This window comes from Sabethes cyaneus, chromosome 2 (assembly GCF_943734655.1).
Source record: "Sabethes cyaneus chromosome 2, idSabCyanKW18_F2, whole genome shotgun sequence".
Lineage (NCBI taxonomy): Eukaryota > Metazoa > Arthropoda > Insecta > Diptera > Culicidae > Sabethes > Sabethes cyaneus.
Window position 1 is genome coordinate 3,739,562 of NC_071354.1, and position 24,583 is coordinate 3,764,144.

Sequence of the window (24,583 nt, forward strand, 5' to 3'; positions counted from 1 at the left end):
AAGAATGATTAAGCCAACAAATTGAGTTGAAAAAATGATATAAGGAACAAATCAATTCAATTGCACCAGCTAGCTTCCATGTCAGTGAACGATTTCCATTAGTGTGCCCAGATATAATCAAAAGGTAGGGCATCCGTCCTTTCAGAAGAATGTTTTGACCTGGAAAACGGAGTAATCGAAGGACTACAGCAATACCAGCGGAGTGGAAAACTCCGGGTGCAACTGGTTTTAAAATCAAAGTTGAAATTTGATTTGAAATTGGACATGACATTGGGCATTTAATTAGACTTGAATTTGGAGGAATTTGAGCTTGAGGCTTTAAACGTCTTTCCAACACTTGACCCTTCTTTATCGACAGACTTCGCAGCCGGCTGTTAGAGTACAGGACAATTACGGGACTAGTACAAGAATCTTACTTGACTCTAACTAGCAGCACCGCCCAGCTGAGATTCGAATATGCGACGACTGGGTTGTTCGTATCGTATATCAAAGCTAACTGGGTGAGCTGGAATTGGTGACTTTAGCTGGAAATTGGACTTAAAATTGGATTTGAAATCAGACTTATATTTGAAGTCATTTGTACTGAAAGTTTAACTTGGCATTAGACATGAAATCGAGCTTAAAAAAGAATTTGAATTCTTTATTTGAAATTGGAATTGAAATTTTGCTTGAAATCGAAATTGAATTAGATTTGGAACTGGATTTTAAATTGGATTTGAAATAAATGACGAAATTGATCATAAAATTGGAATTGAAATTGTACTTAAATGGGATTCAAATTGTACTTGAGATTAGACATGGAATAACATTTGAAAATAATCATGAAATTGGAATTCAAATTGTACCTAAGATTGTATTTGAAAGCAGAGTTTACATTTGACTTGAAATTATCCAAAATTGAAGTTAAATTAGACTGTAAATTGGGGTTTAATTCGGACAGTAATTGAATTTGACATTGGACATTAAACTAGACTTGAATTGGGACTAATTTGAACTTAAAGTTTTGCATCAACGTTCTACTTGACATCCGGATTGACAGTCTTCGCAGTGATGCCAGGTTTTGCTGAAGAAAAATCCGTAGTTTTACCATATGTGTTTTAATCACAGAGGAAAGGGTTATAAATTATAAAACCGAATCAAATTTTAAATCAAACTTTTGATTTAAATGAAAGTTTGACCGACATTTGTTCTTCATACAAAGTGTTTCTCAGTTTTGCTAAAAAGTGACATTGTTTATCGCATAGGTATTCTTGATTGCATTTGAATCAAATTAATACTTTTTTGAATCGAATCAGTTTATTATTCATTTCAAATTTCATCTATATTATTCAAGAACGCATAATCATGACTTTCGTTATTCGCCTTTAGCCTTTATTTTTCCGAATTCTTTCATTTTTCGTCGTTTGGTTATTTTGCATTTTGTCTTTAATATTTCGTGTACTCCGTCAACTTTTCCGCCGTTATTGTCATCTTCTTGTCGTTTTTTGTTTGTTTTAATGTAATTATAGTCACTTTAAAAGCTTGGGTCATTCGTGGTTTCTGTGGGATTGAACCCGAGTCCTCGACGTGAGAGATGTGAATGCTACCCACTACACCGTGTTGACCTCTCGTTTCTTTGTTGTCTTTTAACGTTTGTTGGTCGTTTTTCGTTATTTTTAACATCTGGTATTCTATCATTGCCTTTTTGTCTCTTTTCAGTGATTGGTTCGTCATTTTTTATTGCTTTTTGTTTTTGGTTTGATGGCATCGTCATTAGTGACTTTTTTGGCCTGTCACTGTTTTGCTGACTTTTACCTGTTTCTCTAATGCCTTTAGCCAAAGGCTACATATCTATTTACAGTCTTTTCGTCGTTTTGAATGTTTTTTTTTTGGCAATTTTGTCGCTGTTCGGAACGTTTTGGAGTCTTTTAACCGTATTTTTGCCGTCTTTCAACTTTCCTACTTATCTTCACTTCTTCGTCATATCTTTCCGCAGGCATTTCACTGCCTGTTCGTCGATTATTTGCTGTCGTTTCATCGTTCTTTCGTCGTCTTTTCGCTATTTTGCATTGTCTGTTCGTCATACTATCGTTGCTTTTTCGGAATCATTTATCCGTCTTTTTGTAATCTCCTTATTGCCTTCTCTCCGTATACATCATCTCGTTGTCTTTTCTCTGTTCTATATTCTCTGTTATATATTTTTATCGTCTTTTAATGTTTTTGCCATCTTTCCATTGTATTTTCGTTTTATGACATTTTGCTTCCTTTTCTTCGTTTTCATTTCAATTTTATCATCTCTCGCCCTGTTTGTTGTCAAGACAACAAACTTGTTGTATTTTTCTTGTCTTTTCGTTGTTATTTCGGCGTGTTTTTGATGACGCATATTCGCCATCTTTTTGTAGTCTTTTTTGTATGTTTTATCGACTGTTTGACAGTTTTTAAAAGTCTCTTTATCGTATTTTTGCCATCTTTTCATTACAGTTTCATTGACTTTTCATCGCTCTCTGAAAGTCCAACAGTTTTTATTTGTCGCGTAAAAAGAGCATATTAAACATTGATGCATATTGAACAAGGATTCCATCTGCTTGATTAAAAAGAACAACTTCATTCGCTTGATTTTGAAGTTTTATCGAACTACAGAAATTGAATTACGGAGCTGCAGAAATATGGGAAAATATAAAAATGAAAATATTTAGCCATTTTGCCGCACTTGAACCAAGAAAATATCAGTATTACTATAAATATCTGCCGTCAACGCGAAAAATGCTCGTTTTTATTAAATGCAATAAAGCAAATCTTCTATTTTTAATACACTTCGGATAAATCCGTAGATCTGGCATCACTGAGTCTTCGTTTTATTCTCTCGCACGTTTTCTGAACTCTTTTCTGATTAGTTTTCTTTAACAGTCCGATTTTTCTCTTTTTCTGTACCGTTTTCTTGGTTTCCGCTCACACTTCTGTTCTTTCTTTCTCCGTTTATCACCATTTTCTATTGTTTTTCTTTTTTCCGCTAATCGTTTCCTGTTTCATTGTTCCGTTTTTCTTCGATTCCAGTCGCATTTTTTCGTTTTTGTTGTTGTATGGATATTATCACCACGACCAGTATTTTGATATATTGTGATATCATACAGGTGTTGTATTCCGCACTTCGTTTTTTTGCAGTATCGTTATAGAGTGAGCGAACTGTTTATTATCCGTGCTTATCCGTGTCGGAGTTTTTCACCCCTTTTTTCCTTTTATGCTTCTTACTGCTTTTCAACGAATCTCGCTCTCTAGAGTTAGGAAGTAAATGCAGAGTTCAGTAGGAAGGATGTGGAGAGGCCTGAGAATAAATCCATGCTAAAGTTACTTAACCACAAAATGTAGGTGTCACTCCCGCAGGCTTTGCCTTACTTCCGTAACAAAAATTGGCTCCGTTCAAGTCGCGCGCGAAATGTATAAATAAACAAACTGAATTTAAAAAAAAGTCACTTAACATCGAATGGCCTGATTGCAGTAAGATTCGAACCCACGACCAAGCAAGTGGTCAAGACAGACTCGGAAACCTTGCTGCTACAGGGCACTCCGCTCTCCAGTTATCCTTTTTTCTTTCCCCTTTTTCGTCATTATTCCCGTTTTACATTTTGCTTTAATCCATTTTCTTGTTTTTCGTTTTTTCTTTTTCTGTTCCATTTTACCGTATTTTGTCCGAACTCATATTACGTTTGGCATCTTTTTCCGTTTTTCTAATTTCCTCTCTCGCAATTCTTCTGTTCTCTTTTGGTGTCTCTTGTTTTCGGTCTCGTCTAACCTTTCTTGTCTTGTTTGCCCCCTTTTTCTCTCTAATTTTCCTACCTTTTCTGTGATTTTTCTTCTTTTATCTCTTATTTTCCTTTCTTTCCGTTTTTCTGTTTCTCTTTTCCCTCATTTTATCTTGTTTTGTCTCTGATTTTTCCTTTCTGCTGTCTAATTTTTTTATTATTCCGATTTTTCCTGTTCCGCTTTTCAGTCTTGATTTTCTTGTTTTTCAATTTTCTGTCCTCTTTTCGTCTTTTTCCATCCGATGTTCCTTATTTTCAAGCCAATTTTACCTCTTTTCCTGCTTCGTTTTCTCTTATTTTCTGTTCGGTTTGTCTTTTTTCTTTTTTTTTGCCCGGTTTTTGTCCTTTTTCCCTTTTTTTTCTAGTTTTTCGTTACCTTCTCTTCCTTTCTTCCTTTTATTATGTACAATTTTCCCTCCATTTCTTTCATTTTTTTATCCCGTTTGTCTTCTGTTTTCATTTTTTACCTTTGTTATTCTATATTTATTTTTCTGTTCCATTTTTCCTCCTTTTGGTCCCGTTTTTAATCCTTTCCTATCCAGTTTGTCCTGATTTTCTTTTCCGTTTTCCTGTTTTTTCTGTCGTTTTTTCTTCTTTTCTCGTGTCTCCTCTTTTTGTCTCATTTTCCCCTTTTTTCTCTCACATTTACTGCTTTCCACCTTTCATCTCTTTTTACGTCTCGTTTTCCCTTTTATTCTGTCACGTTTTCTCTCAGTATTCTTATTTTCATGCCAGTTTTCCTTCTTTTTCTCTTGCTTCCTTTCCTATCCCGTTTGTCAAATTTTTCTCCGTGCTTATTTAGTTTTTCTCTGTCTGTCTCATTATTCCCTTTTGACGTAGGACTACGTCTCTCAGGAAGGTAGCTGGCACAGGGGCTGGCAATTCGAAAAAATAAAAAAAATACAAGCGTCACGAAAAAATGAAAGATTTTGAAAGCTAATAGCAAACAGTTCCTTATAGAAATGTGAGTAAATTTTCTTAGCCTATTCACAGATTGCCGAATTACCGTTGGATCTAGAGGTAGTCAGTATCCTTCTGTTCTCCAGAAGAAAAAAAAACAAAAAGTATGGAGGTCTGTGCCTAGGGGAAAGAATGAGGGGTTGACGAAGTTGGCTTACTTAACGTCCTTGCTTACATCACCGGTTGAATCGAAAAAATCAATAACTATTCTGGGTTATCGGGATCGAATTTCGGGTTTACAACACTGATTCGCATTCGTCAATTTCCACGAAATTGTTGATAGCACAATTCAATATGATGGATTGATTTGAAGTGCAATTTTCCTTCAACTAACATGTGGACAGCCAGTTAAAATATCAATCAGCTCATGTCCTCTGCATCTTGCTAGTTCCTTTCGACACTCTACGTTACAGCTATTTGTATACTTGACTTGCTTTGGGAATTGCTGCGTCACGTCACACGCACAAATATCCCTTCAGCCCTGTTTCCGTGCAAGACAGCAGCTCCGAACAAATTCTTGAAGTATATGGATGCAATCCGGTAAAAGGAAAGGATGACCGTTCACTTTTCTATGACGTTTCGCTTTCAGGACATAAAATTGGACTAGGTTAAATGTGTAAACGATAAAATCGGCTGAACAAAAGGATGGTTTTGCACTTTGGCGTACTTCCCCACCACAGATATCAACCTGTTGGAAGGGTGGGGGGGGGGGGGGTTGGTTTACTTTTTGCCTATCTGCTGTGGCATAGCATATAGGTACCGTTATCCGAGGATACTTGCAACACTTCTGCGCATCGCGCTTTTGACAGCTCTAACGCATTGGTTTGATAACATAACCATTTGTAAGCCAATGCCATTTTAAAGAAGCTACGTTTACCTATTGTTTAGTTAGGACGAAATTGAGAAAAAAACATACCTCCAGCACAGACAAATAGACATAACGCTTGGAAGAAAAAGCAACAAAAATTATCGTACCTCACATTTAGCCTGAACACTAGCGCCATCTATGATTGACATTCCCAAACATTAAATAGCAACAGGAATATCCCTCGAACTAGCAAGTATTTTTATGGGACATTCCCCTTCTTTCGTTAAAAATATGGAAACTCCACTTTGACCAAAACAGAGATATTCTCAACTAAGCCCACATTTGAAATGACGGTTTAATCGGTGCGAAGAATGGAAAACGAGTGTTATGTATGTTTGTCTATGCCTCCAGCATCTCTTGTTTTACTAGAAATACACGCCAAATATCTTGAAATAGTCATTCGGGACTTGAATTGATCATAAGAAACGCTGAATCAGAAAAGTGTTGCAAGTAACCCCGTTTACCCCGTATAGAAATCACTTTGTTTTGTAAAAGGAAACTACACTAAACAAATATTGTGTTAAACTTTCGTCCCTAACTTGAAGCAGGGAAACTTTTCGTTAATTTTCTCTATTTATTGATTGAAAATGAAAATTGTAATACAAAGCACAGAATTGTTACAGCTATTATGAATCGACTGGTATTCAAATCGTCAAAATCCATTCATAATTGGCAGCATTAGCATTCAAAATCTTCCATTTTTTCGTTTTCGATTACTGGGATTACAAAATGAACTTGAAATTGAAATTAAAATTAAACTTAAAATTTTACTTGAAGTTGGATTTGGAATTGGACTTCGAATTTGATTTGAGACTGGATCTATTTTTACGTAGCTAGATTATTTATCGCAAAACCACGAGGCTACCAAATGCAATTCTTCGCACTTCCTCGTTACACTTTGAGAAATTAGTTTTTTTTTGCATTAATTATTGTGGAGAAGGTAGGGCACGTGCCCCAGCCTTTGCACGCCAGTGAGTCGATTTCGATCAATAACATTAAGCAGCTTATGACTCGATTGACATCATACAAAGAGTAAACATTCTATAAACCTGATTCAACTGTTACGCCGAGTCCGTGGGCCGGTAATTACCTTCGAGCACACCTTCACCTTTGGGCTACCAGCAGACAGCAAAAAAAACCCCGAGGGTGGAATTTATCCCAGCCCGGCTGAAGAGCACTATTGTTTTAGTTTGTTTCACTTCACCTGAACCGGTTGCTCTACTTTCCCACACTTCGGTTCGGTCCGGTCGGTCAAGAACCATGACTTGTAGGACCTTGACTTACAGTGTGGCCCGATGATTGGTTGCTGATTACGTTCATGGAATAAAAGAAAAATATCTGCGAAATTGATTTATTAAATAATTAAACTTCCACTCATCGACAGCGCCGGCACCGACCGGGCAGTGATCGCACGAAACCGATTTCATTCGCGATGCAGTTGATTTAGCCGAGCGTGAATTCCTTCTGTTGGGGCAATATTTCTGGGACAGATCTTGCTCCGAACGCCAGGTTCGATACGGTCATCGACTGATTCTTACAATTAATCAATGCTAGCACGTTCGTAACTTGTTCGCTAAGCTTTTATGCGTTAGTCAGCTCGACCAGGACTAATACGGCACCGGGCCAATTAAGTGTAACCCAAAACACGACCGACAGAGTAAAAAAAAATCCGAAACAAAACACCAAGGAAAGTTTAAAGGCTTTACTTTTTAACCATCACTCTACCGCTCACTTCTCCCGTCACATAATCATGAATTGGCAGCACCCTGACAAAACAATTATTTGGGACCTCCATTCGATACATCGCCTTCGCCGCGACTCGGTCAGTCCCCGATCGCGGTAAGATCGCCCCGAGCAAGGTCCCATAGACCTGATTCGCGCCGCAAAAGCTGAACTCTCCTTTTACGGACCACTCACCCGGTGTATCGGTTTGGCATTGCTCAATTGTGTTCCCCCATCTTCGCCTCATCGGTTGGTCTGATCCTCTCCGGTCTCCAACCGCCGCGCACCAATAAGTTTGCGGGACGGCAAGCACCTATGATCGGTCGCACAATGAGATCAGGTAAAAGCGATTACACATTATGCAATGCAGCTATAATGGCAACACTCATACCGGACGACGGACGAGGGCGAGGATTGCCGGCCGCAGGCAGCAGGGGAAAGCAGTGCAGAATCCCTTCTGTCAGACCATCACATACCGAACCGACACCGAGAGTGAGGCGGAGAGCAACCAAGCAGGTTCGCCTTGAACGATTGGCGAAAATTGTTTTCACTTTTGCTGTGACGGACGGGCGATGTTCTGATGTTGTTGGAATAAAATCGAAGTCAACTTTGCTGAAAGAAAAGAGCTGACTTTTAGAAATATGGTTATTTACAGTTGCAGCCAATATCTGAAAGGGTAGAAGGTCCCAGGAAATTTTATAGGAATTTAAATACTAAAATATTTCGAAAACAAGAAGTTTAGTGATCTTTTACATAAGACCGATTTTTAACCAGTATGGAACACCTCCATAATAACAACGTTTGATGTACGAAGAAGGAAAGGCAAATGCTAAAAATATAAAAGGAAATGGTACATAGTATGGCCACAAAAGTAAAATTAATAATAATGCAAAAATAAATGCAAATCACAATAGATCGAAATAAAACAAGAAAAAACAGCAAGTACAAACATTGAAAATCGAAAGTTTTAAGGGCAGAAAACTTAAAATAGAATAAAAACAAGTTCATTGACACTTGACATTAATAAAAATCATACAAATGACTGATGTCACAAGTTATAAGTCATAAGAGTAACAAAAGAAACCAAAGTTACAGAAATTGAAAGTCATAGAAAACATCAAAAGGATTGTATTATGTGCACAACCACATGGTTGACGCTTTTGTTCTAAAACCATGAAGGAGAAAGTTTTTTTTCACGACTTTGACTCATGTGTAGCCGATATAGCATGAAAGAAAAGAAAAGCAGATATGTAGCTTGCAAATAATATTGTATTATTCTGAAACAAACGAAACACTAGTGTGTTTCAGATGTTAAGTCAGTAAAACAAAGTACGACAGCCGTGAAACGTGTTCACACAACTTGTGATAAGTCTATATATCAGATAAGTATTTTCTTTCAGTTTTTAATTTGCGTTACGTATCCTTAGAGTAATGGCAGCAAGTAAGGTTAGGCCAAAAGATTGTAGGATTGTTGTGCTGTTTGATCAAGGGCAGCAACCTTTTTTTCAGACACTCTTTCTCGTAGTTTTTTATCCTTGTGCCTGTTATAATGAATGGACGAAACATTTTTCCACATTCACATATGGCTTGCCACACCATTATCTGATTGCCGCATTTGTCACTGTAATTGGCCTTCACTGATCCAGCAACATCCTTCCCCTTTCGTAAGGTATGCGGTTTCGGCAGAGTTTTATAGTCGAGTTTTATGCAGGTTTCGTAATCCATACAAATAAAATAATTTCGATTTTTTTTTTCTTTCGTAAAACTATATTGAGCTGATAAAAAAATTTCATACTATTTAGAATCATTCGCAGGTTCATTTTCTACCGCAAATGCTGGTATTACATATTATTCTTATTTGGTACGAAAACATATTCGTCGCACATTACGCACTAGAACGCATTTGATGCACGGTTATTGGTTGTCATAATTCGATTTCCAAACAACGAAGTAATTCGTAAAATAAACGTTCTTTATTCTATGACTAGCTGACACGACAAACTTCGTGTTGCCACAAATTAAACTATGTTGTATCATAAATCGTGAATTTCGGATGACCTTTGTCACAATCTCGAGTTTTGCAAGTTTCTGAGGAGTTCAACGTTAGATGATTCATTTTGGCAGTTACGTAACCAAGAGCCGGCAACACTCGCGGCCGTCTCGCCCTGAATGATCTAGTGTTACTATAGATAGTTTTTGTGGTCTTGTTAGGCCATTACAAATTATTTTTAAAGTTTTTGTCACCTACCACCCCCCCCCCCACCCTTTGAAATTGGCTTGAAAAATCGGGGGGCAAAAAAATAATTTGTCGTGTATAAGTCAAAATATTTTTATAAAATCAATTGTCTGTGAACTCTACAGCCCACAGTGCACAGTGGTTTGATTGCTCGGAATCGTGAACTTTTTTAATAACTCTTTTCATAGTATTTTTTTTCAATATGGCGTCTTCGGAAGAATTTCTGTATATCAATAGACGCAACGACTGGTGGTTAGGATTAGTTCGGAACTCAAACACTGGTGGCACTGCAAAATTTAACTTTCTAATTTGATGATATAGAGCAATAGTATGTTCTAGAAAGTTTTAGATAATCTGATTATGAAGTTTTTTGTTGAAAACATTATTCCTCTAAGTATCACAGTTTTTGAGATATTGAGCGTCGTTCATGACGGGCCCCCAAAAATCGGGGTTTTCAATGTAGTTTTAAAACTATGTGATTTAGAGAAAAATAGTGTTCTGCTAATATTTGCACCTATTCAAATCACACACTTTTGCAGAAGAACGTGAACACGTATCTTCTATACAGAGCGAGTTAATGAACGATTTAGGTAAAAATTAGCCATATTTCGTACTGCTATAGAATAAAAAGTTGGAAAAACTAGCGACATGACCCTTCTTTATCGGCAGGCTTCGCAGCCGGCTATTAGAGTACAGGACAATTACAGGGCTAGTATAAGGATCCTATTAAACTCTAGCAGTACCACACAGCCGAGATTAGTACATTCGACGACTGGCTTGTTAGATTAGCATCGTACCTTGCTGTTAACAGGGCGATGGGATATAGTAAACGTTATGATATATATGTCTCTAAAAGACTGAGTAACTCTTCTTGGAAATGCAAATTAAATTATGAAGATACTTAAAGAGACAAATGTCTTAGCATGTTTTAAGATCAGCTTTGAATGTACTTTCACTTTAATTATATCTCGGTCGCTAGTTTTTCCAACTTTTTATTGTATAGCAGTACGAAATATGGCTAATTCTTACTTAAATCGTTCATTAACTCGCTCTGTATAGAAAATACGTGTTCACGTTCTTCTGTACAAGTGTGTGATTTTAATAGGTGCAAATATTTGCAGAACATTATTTTTCTTTAAATCATATAGTTTTGAAGCTAGAGCTCAAGTCTTTCCAAATGTGGCAAATGGTGGCAGATCAAACAACTCCTACTTAAAAGTACAATAAAAAACCTGTAAAAGCAAGTGTCAGTTGACTGTATCTGTTTGTATCCTCAAAAGTTATAGTTGTTTTAAAAATCCATCTCAGTCATGTTTACAAAACAATTAAACTGTACTTCGGATGCAATAAACGCGATTTTGTTTACGTTGACAATCTCTTTATAACAAGCTAAGTTACCAGCAACTTTTTCGGCTATTTTCGAGTCGAAAATGAATGTAGACTTAAAATTATTTGACGCAATTATTAAGAGAAAAGCTTCCAAATAGCTAACTTAAGCCTATTTCATTCAATTCCTTCGATTGATGTCTTTTCAAAAGAACACACTCATAATGGGCTGGTACCGAGTGGCCGAAACACATCTGGGCGAATCACGAATGGTCGAAATCCAAATGGCTGAATTTCAACAACAGTCACAAAAGCCCGAGTCATGAAAGACCGAATTTTCTCGGAATGACTAAGTAAAAAGTAGGTTATATATAGTTAATTATGTTAAATAAAGGTGTAGGTAAGATGATTCATCATCAAATGTTGTTTTGGAAAAATGCTGAAGGAGAGAGCAATGCAAAATTAAACAAAATAAACTTAGGTTAGTTATTTGGAAGCTTTTCTCTTATTAATTGCGTCAAATAATTTTAAGTCTACATTCATTTCCGAACCGAAAATAGGCGAAAAAATTGTTGTTAACTTAACTTGTTGGAAAGCGATTATCAACGCAAACAAAATGGCGTTTATTGCATCCGATGTACAGTTTAATTGTTCTGTAAACATGACTGAGATGGATTTATAAAACAACTATAACTTTTGAGGATACAAACAGATACAGTTAATTGACACTTGCTTTTACAGGTTTTTTGTTGTACTTTTAAGTAGGAGTTGTTTGATCTGCCACCATTTGCCATCTTGGGAAAAATTTAAGCTCAAGAAGTACTATTTTTCACCAAAAAAGCTCAAAATCTCCGAAATTTTAGAAAATAACATATAATACTGTTCCACAGAAACGTTGATTTAAGTAAGATAAACAACTTTCTAGAACACTATGAATACATAAAAATTTACCAGAATAAGTCAGGTTTTAAAAACTGTTTAAAGCGTTTGTCCACGAATAACGCTTCATAGATAATTTCCATGATACAAGTATGGTGTCTTTGACAAAGTTGTTTGTATTAATATTTACTACAACTTTTCCAAGAGTACCAAACCAGTATCTCGAATGTACGAGAAAATAAATTTCGTATCTCACTTTTAAGGGAATTATTCACCCAAAGATTTCTTTCACAAGAAGGCGCAATATCACACGATCACGTATTTCGCTGTTTGGACCACTGTGCTGTGCAGCCCAAAAAACTCGTACAACGAAATTTCCGAAAATCGGCAAAAAAATTTTTCATTCGATTTTGTCTTACTTTTCGTATATTTTTGCATGGAAAATAATAACGGATATATAAAAACCAAGAATAGATTTAGTTTTCACGTTTAGAGTTAAATCAAAAATGCTGCGTTTTTAGCATGCAGTTTTTTTGCTAGATTAAAAAAATCTCTTTCCCCCTCCTAAACAGGGGAAGGGTCCTAATTCATAAAAAAAATTCTTGCTTCCGAAAACCCCCACATGCCAAATTTGGTTCCATTTGCTTGATTAGTTCTCGAGTTACGAGGAAATTAGGATTTCATTGGTATGGGAGTCCCCCTCTTAGTGGGGGAGGGGTCTTTAACTATCAAAAGGACCCGGCCCCAAAAACCGCTATCGCCGATCGGTTTAGTAGTTTTCGATTCTATAAGGAACATACCGGTAGACAGACAGAAATACTTTTTTATAGGTATAAATAATACACCCCGATGTTTTGGGCAACAGTTTGTCGTACAGTATCCGAACTCTCGGTTTTACGGATTCATGCTGTTTGATACTTTGTCCTGGCTGCTTCTGCTTCCGGTGTGTCTGGAGGCCTATTCTATATTTGGCACGCATAACGGTCGTCGCTGAGGCACCTAATCATTCCGTTACTTCTCTTACTGATGCCAATGGATGCCGCTTGTTGTAATCCCTTATACTCCTACCCAGGTCAGCCGGACCAGGTTTTCTATCAAGTCTCGGGATATCTCGCATTTTAAAATTTTCGTTTGAAAAACCGAATCTTTCGACTACAACTTCTTTGGAACTAGCATTGAAAGAACTAACCGTATCAAAGATCTAGGTGTCTCACTAGGAAGTAAACTATCGTTTCAGCGGAATATTTCATAAGTAATTGGGAAGGCTTCCAGGAATATAGGCTTCATGTTCCGGATCGCTAACGATTTTGATAACATCTATTGTTTTTGTACTGCTCACTGGTACGTCCATTTTTCGAGTACTGCTTTCAAATTTGATATTCGCATTACCAAAATGAAGTTGATACTATCGAAGCAGTTCAGCAAAGGTTTGTGCGTTTTGCATTTCGACGCCTTCCTTGGAGAGACCCAAAGCCTGCTTCGGTGTGCTGCAAACCATTCTTTGGAGAGCATGAAGCCGGTAAATTCGCACGAAACCACTCGTAGGTAGACAGTGACGTTGACGGTAGGGATGAAGCCGAAATATATTGAAAGTATAACTTACCACTCTTCAAAACATTGATTGTCAGTGGAACTTCGCATTGACTTTTATGTCTTGTTCTGTAAAAAGCAATGATAATCGTCTCGTACGAAAAAAAACCACAATCTTGATGCCTGTGGGACTCTTGCAGCAAAAACAGTTTTTCGTCAGAAATTCGTTCGAAAAAATTCGTTACCAGCGTGCCACTCATGCAGACCCTTGCATCGAACCTTTTGCATAACAGCTTCCTTTTGCCGTCAATCCATGAATTTTTTGGTTTTTCTACGCTAGAAGTCTGAAATTCTATTTAACTCTCTATCGGGTAGACTACTTACTGTTTTGTATTTCTAAAAAGATTGACAGCTATTAATGATTGTATTAACTAAAATGAGTAATTTTTTAATACCTAAATGTTATTGTTTTCTATTTTACAGATAACTTATTTGTTGTTGCTGGACTGTGACGAATTTACCTTTGAAATTAGGTAGGTAAACTAACTCCTAATTTTTATTTTTAAACAGATGTTGATGCAATAGCATATAAAACAGGTTCAGTCTTCGCTAGATACTATAGCCGATATACGTTTTTGCAGCAACGGAGTTTCGAAACTTAGTGTTGTGCTGAACCATTAGTGTTGTGCTGAACATAATGAATGGTTGACGTAATGAATATTGAAAACAAAGACATAAATTTAAACTAAACTAAATAAATTCGATTAAAACCGCAATTTTAAAGCTATAATAATCCTTCAATACGAATCGGTGCTTTTATTACATTTAGCAAATGCAAAGTTATTAATATGAGAATAAAATTTTGTAAAGAAATGTTCTCACCTTGCACTAATAAAATGGCATACAGTTTTATATCATTGAGAAATAAAGAGACAGAGACGTAAAATTGTATTGTCCTTCTTATTAGCACATAGACCATTAGCAACGGTGTCAATACCATCAATACATTATGTGAAAAGGACTATAGAAATTCATACTATAATTGCCAACAACATATGTCGTAGGATTGTAAGTGCTTTCGTTACTTGTATTGTGGGTCTTTGTAGTAATTTGCACAACTAAACAGACAAACTTGGTTGCATACAAAGCAGTTACTGCTGTTTTTTATATTTTCATTCGAACTAGTAAGTAAGTAGTCGTAAAACGTTTCGCTTTGTCGGAAGATAACAGAAACCCTGGCAAAAAATTATTGGCAATCACACCTTCGAATTGTAAACAACAATTGGTGCCCTGTTTGTGGCACGCGGGCATACATGTTTTGGCACAGTACGTACGTACATACGAATACTCTTCCGCGGTTGGCTGGCACAAGATTGACATACTTTTACTCCCGACAACCGACCGGGCGGGCGCCTCCTATTTTGAACGCCAGCCAGCCAGCCAACCCACAGATGAATGAATCTGTGATGACGTTCGTCACCGGTTCCGGATTCACCAGAAAGACCTATAAAATCGGTCGTGCGAAACGGCCGCGCGCGCTCCACCCAAAAACCGATGACGACGCTGTCGATGACGGCGAGGCCATCTCGAAGACAGACCAATTTTTATTAGCCTCAGGATGGTGTCACGCCGCACCGCACCGCGCCGCTTTGAAGGGGTGACGTTGTGCGTGAAGTTTAGTGCCTGTTCGAGGTTATATTTATTCCATTCCAAGTGTTTTATTTCTCTTTGTGAGCAATCGTAGGTGTCACACACCGAGTATTCGAAATTACTCGAACTGGGCGAATGGCTGTCGACTGGCGTCAGCTTGTAAATTAGGTAAAAACAATAATGGGGATGTAAATACAACATGTCACGGTATAAGTTTGTCAACAAAGTGTCGCAAGCAGATATTGGTGTGGTCAGGGTGGAGCTCATTGGGACACATTCACTTTAAAATTGCACAAACCGAACGATAGTTTTTTACTCAGATATTTATATTTAGTTCTAACAAAGCAGTTGTTGCGAATGCTTCTAGCAACTGAATATTCATCAAAGTAAAAAATCAACTAATTTTAGATCTGTATGTTTTTATTGAGCCGACTGTTTCTGAAGTGGCAAACCACTCTTTCGAAGAAATAAAATTCGCAAAATTGTCCTCACACCAAGCCTGTTTAGCCTTTCCCCTGGTGAGACGGTGCAGAATCTTGTTGGAAGCAGTATGGTGCATTCTTGTAGTGGATTTTTTGTCGATAGGAAGCAAATGGCTCATCTAAACATTTACATTTAAAACATTCAAAAAAATTTAGCGTAAACTAAAATTGATTTCATGTATCCCATTTTCTGTTAAGCTCTGAACACGCAAGTTGAAATTGGATTCTAATTTAGACTTATTTTTGCTATTGACAAGTCATCATGGTTCGCCAGGGAAAACAAAAAGAACACTTTCGTAGATGGTTGCGCACACTAATGATAATTAGTCAAGGCACTGCCTGTACATTATTGGTCTGAAGTGGGCTCTCTTGTTGGCCTCAGCCAAATTATCCTACCGGGCGGCGGAGCGAGCGGTCATCTGTGTTAAGTGTTAAGTGAGAAAATTCTTGACTGATTTTTCCTCAACTCATTGCTTTGCTGTGCGCGCAAATCTTTTGATCGCTGCCGCGTTGTGATAAAAATACCCGCAGCGTTAAGTGAAAAAAAAATCACTTTTCAAAGACATAATCAGTTTAAATGCTTGAGCTGTACATTGAAACTGCGGAAATAATTACCTTTCATCGCAGGCATTAGCGAACAGTGATCGAAGCAGTACTTAAAATGCAAATTGTTCAATGTTACATGGTCGACTGTGTAGTGTTCGATGGGTTTGACTTTCGAATACCGAATGACCACGATATTGGGGAATTATTTTCTACCTTTCAAGGGGACTCAAGAAAGGTGTTTGACTGGATATTATAATTGAAACTATAAAATACAAAATGGCAGTTGGAAGTAAGAAAAATGGCAAATTAACATATCATTCCCACCTATTGAAAAAAAAGCTTATTGGTGAGGTGGGACAGGTTTCGAAAACATCAGATTCGTGACGAGTGCCACCTGAAAACGAAACGCTTTATGGTCAAAAGATTGGGGATCGGTCACAACTGACGCCTTGAAAGGGGGTGGACGGTTCGTAGCCTTTCGTGCGTTTCTTGATTCGTGGATGAGTTCCTGTAACTTGTGTATTAATTCAATGGAATTAGCGAGCGGCCAAATATAGCTATAAAATTTATCGACTTGAGTGGCATGCTAATATGCGATATTCGTTTATGCTGACGGAATAAGTGTGGAGTCTCATTTGAATTCAATCGGGCCCGCGGTCGTTACTGATATTTGTATCGATGGTCATCAAACTGGAATTCTTCCATTTGCTAAAGCTAAGAATAAAGCGGTTTGAAATTTTTGGACAAAATTTGACTGACCCCGAAGAGATGGCTAATTTTACGACGATTTGTTTATAATGGTTAGTCTAATGATCTCGAATGACAGCGCTAGTGTGGATTCAAAATATCTTCCTAGTATATTCAGTATGCCTATTAGGGATTTAAATTTTTAAGTTAGTTCAAACATTCCTGGTCTAAAGCAGTCTCCGAGTAGGTGATTTTTTATTCAGTCTATTAGTGCTGGAAACTCGAACAAACAAAGTAAAATGTATCATATTTATTAATTTGTATGCAAATCAGTATTCTTCGGCTTCTTCTATCCATAGCATGAACATGGATATTTATGAAAACAAATGTACGCAAACATAAATTCAATTTCGATACTTTGTAAGCGAACCAAGCCAGATAAGCGGCACAATAAAACCTATCAGTAATTATCATTAAGGACATAAAATCACAAACAATTCTCCCTCCCTTGAAAACCTCCCCAACTGTCATAGATTGAAAATCCCATTTAGAAGCAGCTAAAAAAATACATGCATTCCTCACCAACATCCCGCGTTCTTTCACCAATCTCCAGACAGTGCGAGCCCCAAAGCAACGAGGCAAAACTCACATCACAAGCGCAGTCAAGCCCAGAGGCGCATTTTTAATCAGATTTTAATCGACTGAAGCGAGAGTCCTCGCGCCACCGCCGTCAAACCGACCGGCTGGAATGGGTGGCTTGTCATAACGACAAGTCGACAAGTCCTTCGCACCAGCAGCCAGCGCCGTGCAGCGCAGCGCTATAGGCTCTACCCAATATGCAGGAGTCGAACGGTGGGCTTTTGTCGTCAGGTGAACCTTTTGTTTCGGCCCGCTCATAAGCATATTTATTAAGCTTCGGCTGTCGGTGGAGGCGCGCAGCGCAGCATCGCCCCGTCATTATCATCATCATAATCGGAAACCTCCTTTAAATCACCGAGCAACATCGACAGTTTAGTGAAGACGGGGGCCCTCTCTTGCATTGGCTGTGCAATGATGGTTTGGCATTGGCGATGAATGTTACAAAACCCTTCGATCCACTGCAATGGATGCCGGTTGATGTGTTCTTGGCGAAAATGTAGTTGTGCAATTTTTCTGTACTTGCCACTTGGCGGTTGCATACCAGCAGCAGCTTCCATGCCGTCAAACATCGATGGTTTTTTGATCGAAGCGGCGCGCCTTCGATGATGAAGATGACGAGGTGATGGTGGATGATGGGAATCGTCTGCGGAAGGCAACAAGAAAAAGGTGGAAAAATTTGCTCATGAAGTGACATAATTTTAGCAGCAATACTTGTTGGGTGAGAGCGAAGGATTAGCAATTACTTTTATGGTAGCTATAAAAATTATTCAATGTTTATGATCAGTGCGTTATGAGGCGTAAGAGCTATGAAGATTATTGCACAGATGCATTTAATTAATTAGAATAACACAAAATAACAACAAAAGTGCGCCTTTACGACTCAGTTGCGACTTAACCAGTTGTGCATTACCGCGTTGAATAATTAAAATAGAGATTATTTTGAACAACGCGCTGAGGTTATAAGCAATAATCGAAACGCGTGTGTACAGAATTTGTTAGAAATTTTCGCGCTGCATAGTGAAAATTGATTATAACATTTTAGCATAATCATCAGAGGAACGATCTTCGGCAAAAGTAGCCAACTCCTAGCTTTCGCCGATGACCTCAACAACATTACCAAAAACTTTGTGACGGCGGAAACAATCTACGTTGGACAAAAAATAGGCCAGGAGGATTGTGTTTCAAATCAATGCGCCAAAAACCAAACGTGTGGTAGGAATAGGCTCCAGAGAAAACAACGATCGCCTCTCACGAATAGTGACTATTGAGGGCGATGAACTGGAAGTGGTTGATGATAATACGAGAATAATACGAGTAAGGAGATACATTCCAGCATTCATGCTGGAAGTCGTACCTACTTTTGCCTCCGCAAGACGCATCGAACAAGAAGCATACGCCGTCAGCGCAAAACCATAATAAAACCAGTAGTCCTCTAGGGATTTGAGACTGTAACGTTGCCTAGGAAGACATACGTGCACTTGTTGTATTTTAACGAAAGGTGTTGCGGACAATTTTTGGCGGAGTACAAATAAAAAGTTGAAGGCCCTGGCGTTTGCGTTTGAACTACGAGCTACAGGTATTACGGTGGACCGGCCACGTCACATGGAAGCCGGACGACTATGTAGTGCAATCTGTTCTCTCCAAAAACCCGTACCCGTAAATACCAGAAATTAAAAAGCCCAACTTGCTAGATGGTTCGACCAGGTTGAAGCCGACTTGCGCGTATCGAGACGCTCTACGATTGTGTTGCCATGTTGGACGAACCACCCCCTAGCCCTAGTCCTAGCCCTGGCCCTGGCCCTAGCCCTAGCCCTAGCCCTAGCCCTAGCCCTAGCCCTAGCCCTAGCCCTAGCCCTAGCCCTAGCCCTAGCCCTAGCCCTAGCCCTAGCCCTAGCCCTAGCCCTAGCCCTAGCCCTAGCCCTAGCCCTAGCCCTAGCCCTAGATGTAGGTTTCAGACTAGATTGGCAAACTCCCCTTAACAATATTTTCTGGATACGCTCCCGTGATGCACAATAATTTGTGATCGAAGTCAAATAACATAGTCAATTAAAATGGCACAAAACTTAAAAGTAAAATGTGTCAAAAAGAAAAGGAATTTGCAATACCGAGATACAATTTAAAAAATTAAATGAAAAAAAAAGATTAACGTTATAAGGAATCGAGGCACGATTATTAAAAGGGCACATTATAAAACACACGTAAATGGCATGGAGGACCTGCGAGTGCTCGGAGTTTTCGAACGACGAGTGCTAAGAACGATCTTCGGCGGCGTACAGGAGAGTAGAGTATGGAGGCGGAGGATGAACCATGAACTCGCACAGTTCTATGGCGAACCCAGTATCCAGAAGGTAGCTAAAGCTGGACGGATACGATGGGCAGGGCATGTTGCAAGAATGCCGGACAACTACCCTGCAAAGATGGTGTTCGCCTCAAATCCGGTAGGAACAAGACGACCAGGAGCGCAGCGAGCAAGATGGTTAGACCAGGTGGAGCGAGATCTGGTGGAGAGTACTCGGTGTCCGAGGAATTGGAGAGCGGTAGCCCTCAACCGAGTTACATGGAGAAACTTTGTTCAACAGGCTTTGTCTTAGGACAGCAAGCCACCTAAGTAAGTAAGTAAACGGCATGGGTGCGAGTTTTGTATAATTTACACCAGAGTTAGTGCAGACAGTTACATTCCTAAACTTGCAAAATCAGAATTTACTTCTAAAACAACGTCGACCTTAAGGGTCGACGGGTTAGAATCGCATCATCTGTGTTTCCTCCATACAAAGAGTTTTTTGTTCTACGTGTATATGGGATGGGAATTTCCCCACCTACTTAGCGTCCCTAGGCGAGTTCTTCATGTGAAACTCGCGATTTGCTATTTTATCAGCATTTTTTCGCCTCATCCGTGTAAGCTGTTTGGCTCGCTCTCGGTGTTCATTCAGGGTGCTCAAAACGCCCGTTTTAAGGATTGTGTGTTTAAGTACGACTCGGTAGAGTCGAGCAGATTGCGTTTGCTCCCATAGCTCATCATGCGCGCGAACGGAAATCCATTAGCGCCTATGCCGTGTCTCATCGGTTGGCAACAGCAACCGAAATTCGATCACGCTACGCAATTCGGCATAATTTTTCGGCGTAATCAAAATCTTTATGTCGCCGCTTGTGGATGGGAGTTTAGCTCTGAGGTCGTTGACAACTATGTCTAAGGCATTTGTCTTATGTCGAGGTAAAAATTGTCTTATTGTAGAGGTTGTTTAAAAAATTATCGAGGTTGTTTTATATCGAGTTCGTCGGTGGTATCCCTGAATGACTTAAGTTTAATATCTTGGTCGGAGTTTTAATTTCCATCCGGATCCAGGCCAGATTTCGAACACATGATCAATAAGGATGTAGGGTCGCTACATCTCCCCCCCCCCCCTTTATGAGTTGCCGTGTGTTTCTGAAAGAGAGGCTAGGCAACTGATAAGTAATTCGGCGCTAAGTGCGCAATACAAGGCGGAAAAACGAACGGTTGAGGCTTTCATCTGATTTTGATTCTTATAATCGATAAGTGCTTCGCCTCTTATGGCCATGTTAGCACTGCTTAGTATTTAATACATTTGATACAAAATTTAAGTTCAAAGTTTGTCACACGGGGAGGGACGCTCCCGCGAGCATGAGACAAAATATCATTAGAAGAAAACGAGGTGGAGATGTTGGCCCGTCCTGGACGGCCTACAGACATGTTCGCGATTTGATTTGATTTGATTTGATTTGTCTTTATTGATGTGTAGGCTTTGCCCGTTATCAGACTTAAAAAATATAAATACATACAAAAAATGACTTATCGACATTACATGGAATTGTTAAAATATTCCCTAAGACTAGATTTTATTTGAACACTAGACATATTAACAGAAATGACGGGATGAAGATTATTGTAAACACCCATTATCCGATACATGGGCTCGTTCCGGGCGTAATTCTGCGACCTGTTTGATAGGTGAAACGGCCTAACCCTTCTTAGGTTAGTTCTACCTTCGTAGTTCGTCACCTGGCTGCACAAATATGGAGCACTGTATTTTCCAGAAACAACGTCTTTGAGAAACAACACATCTATCAAAATTCTTCGATCGCTGAGACTGTTGATTCCTACTAGTAAACATAGCGATCGGTAGTCCGGCATTTCGTCTCTCCAACCAAGATTACGCACAGCATATCGCACAAATTTTTTCTGTACCCGCTCAATTCGATTGAAGTATACGTTATAAATTGGTCGCCACACCACGCTTGCGTACTCGATGGTCGTGCGAACCAAACCATTGTATATAGCGATTATCGTGTACGGATCATCTAGTTCGCGGCTGTATCGCTTCACCATGCCAAATAACGAGTTCGCTTTCGTTACAATTTTCTCGACATGTTTACTAAAGGTCAGTTCACTGTCCATTTCCACGCCTAAATCGCAATGGCACGTTTTCCTTGGGACTAAATCCGCACCGAGATGGTATTCATACTCAATTTTGTTAGAATTGCGACCGAATGAAATCACGTTACACTTGGCAACGTTCACTTTTAACCCAAACAGTTCACAAAAGTGGAGAAAACGATTTAAATTCTCTTGAAGAATCGTGCAATCTTTCAAGCCGCGCACAGGTATAAATATTTTTACGTCGTCAGCATAAATTAACACGAATACATCCACTAACGTATCTGGGAGTTCATTCATGACAACCACGAATAATAGAGGTCCCAAATGACTCCCTTGAGGTACTCCTGAACTTGTTACAAACACTTTGGAATCAGTGTTGTGTAGCCTTACATACTGCAAACGGTTAGTCAAGTATGAATGCATCCATTCTAAACAGACCCCATCAACTCCATATTTTCGCAAAACCGCAATCATTGCATTTATGTTGACCAAATCAAACGCTTTGGACATATCCGTATAAATAGTGTCCACTTGATAACCAGCCGACATCCATTGCACAGTTCTGGAAACAAATTCTGTTAAATTTGTCACTGTTGAGCGTTTTTTAACAAATCCGTGTTGACAGTTTAGGATTAGAGGCTCGATCCACGTATACACATAATCATAAACAATGCTTTCAAACATTTTTGGAATAGCCGATAAAATGGAAACACCTCTATAATTTTCAACAAACGTTTTCGAACCATTTTTGTGAATTGGTACAATATGTGATATTTTCCAGATGTCTGGGAACAATCCTGTCGTTGAAGATGTGTTGAAAAGTATGAGCAGCGGAAGCAGCAAGCCATCCACACATTTCTTAAGCAAAGAGTTCGGTATCCCATCCGGTCCAGGTCCTTTTGATTCATCTACCGATTTTATTTTATTACAAATTGTTTCGATATCTAAATTGATTACAGGCATGCTCATGTTGGGTGCGACAAATTCAGAGACATTGGTAACGGTTGCACGGTCGTAGATACTTTTAAAGAAATCAGCAAACAAATCGACGGTGTCTTGAACATTTTCACTTTTCCTGTTATTTAGAACAACGTTTACAGGAACACCTTTGTCTTTACGTTTGCTGTTTATGAAATTCCAGAAACATTTTGGGTTAGACTGGATATTTCTTTGCAGCCCGTCTAAATACGAGCGGTGCAGTAATCGGTTTCTTTCTTTGAAGTTGTCTCTTGTCCGATTATACGCAATTTCATCAGCTACATACCGCGTCCGTCGAAATTTGTTGTAGAGCTTCTTTTTTTCCCTAAGCAATTTTATCGTTTCGTAATCGAACCATACCGGATATTTGCGGTTGTCTTTCACGTTTCTTACACGGCAATGGCGTGATAATATGCCGTATATAATATAATAAAACACAATCACATTGTAGTCAAGTGCTGTTTCGGTATTCCACGTATCACCGTCAATTATATTCAAAACGGAAAATTTCCGTAGAAAATCCAACATAGAAGCAACGTGAGGTTTCATATCGTCCCTATTAAAAGCATCGTTAGAAATAAATACGCCGCGCCAGTCTACATCTTGTAATTCCTCGGTAATCCGTGCACTCATAGCATCGTCGATTAGGCGAGTGTCTAAAACCTTTATCGCTTTATCGGAGTGTGCGACAAAATCATTAGATGCCATAGGCAACTCAGTAAAAGTAACGTCAATTGACATAGCATTATGATGCACTTCTGTCTTGATCAGCGGATCACTCACCTCAATACGACAGCACTCATCATCTGTTGTAAACAACAAATCGAGAAATCTGTTGTTTTGATTCGGGATACCGCAAATTTGGAAAAAGCCACAAGCAGCCATCGAATCAACGAACAGTTCTTCTTCTGGCTGACGTACTTGATAAGGTAAGAAATGCAAATCCTTTTCAGTTTCACGACACCAAGTTGTGTTTTTAAGATTGAAATCACCCACGACAACAATTTTGCTTTCAGGTGACGATGAATCTACAATATTGCGGATGCTTTCTACGTATGATGCATAGCGACCAAAATGCGAATCAGGAGGTATGTATACACAACAAAGAATAATTTCAATTTTGTTCAATCGAATTTTAACGGTAATTTCCTCATTGCAGGACGATTCGAAAATAACGCTACTATAAAACTTCTGATTAACAGCAATCAGTACACCACCGCCGCTGGTTTTATCAGAATTCGATGAGGATCTATCGCAACGGTAAACTACAAACGATTGTGGAAACACAAACGAATTTTGAATTGATTCATTTAAATTTGTTTCACAGAAAGCATAAACATCGAAATCACGCTCCAGTGCGGACATGAAGACAGCTTCGAGCCGGCTACTGCTTCGGATACTATTCATATTCTGGTAATATATGTGCAAGCTTATTTCATTTTTTTGATACTGATAGCAATTTTGTTTAACAGATGAATCACGCAAGCAACAGTTATACACTTCTGGACAAGTGGAATCATTAAGTAACGGTGAAAAACGAGGCGAAGCAGAATATCGGGGATTACTCGTTTGGCTGGCTTGGCGGGGGAATAGGAAATAATTTCGGCTGAATCCCGCGAGTGAATTCAAACTCACGGAAATAAATACCCTTCTGCCATGATGAGGCAGACATGGCTTTTTCTTTATATTCCGATCCAATTCCAACCTTGAAAGACACATAGCTAAGCTCTTCCAGTCTTCTATCCCGAGGAACAAGTTTAACGATATCAATTGCGGATTCCGGTTCAATTTCCAAATTGCTGCGCACTAAGTTCGAAATTTCTTCCACGGTGGCTCGTGGATCAAATTTCGATAGATACAGCCAGCATTTTGTCTCCTCTCGAGCGAGCGGCACTATTATATTGG

The 24,583-nt window shown here is 38.8% G+C and overlaps 1 long non-coding RNA gene across 1 annotated transcript; it reads left to right on the plus strand.

Moving 5' to 3' along the window:
- The first annotated feature begins 23,491 nt into the window (after positions 1 to 23,491).
- On the plus strand, positions 23,492 to 24,320 carry LOC128737087 (uncharacterized). The gene is made up of 5 exons (XR_008412023.1): positions 23,492 to 23,607; positions 23,695 to 23,766; positions 23,838 to 23,938; positions 24,006 to 24,091; positions 24,151 to 24,320. It is a non-coding gene; the product is annotated as an uncharacterized LOC128737087 (long non-coding RNA).
- The last annotated feature ends 263 nt before the right edge of the window (positions 24,321 to 24,583 follow it).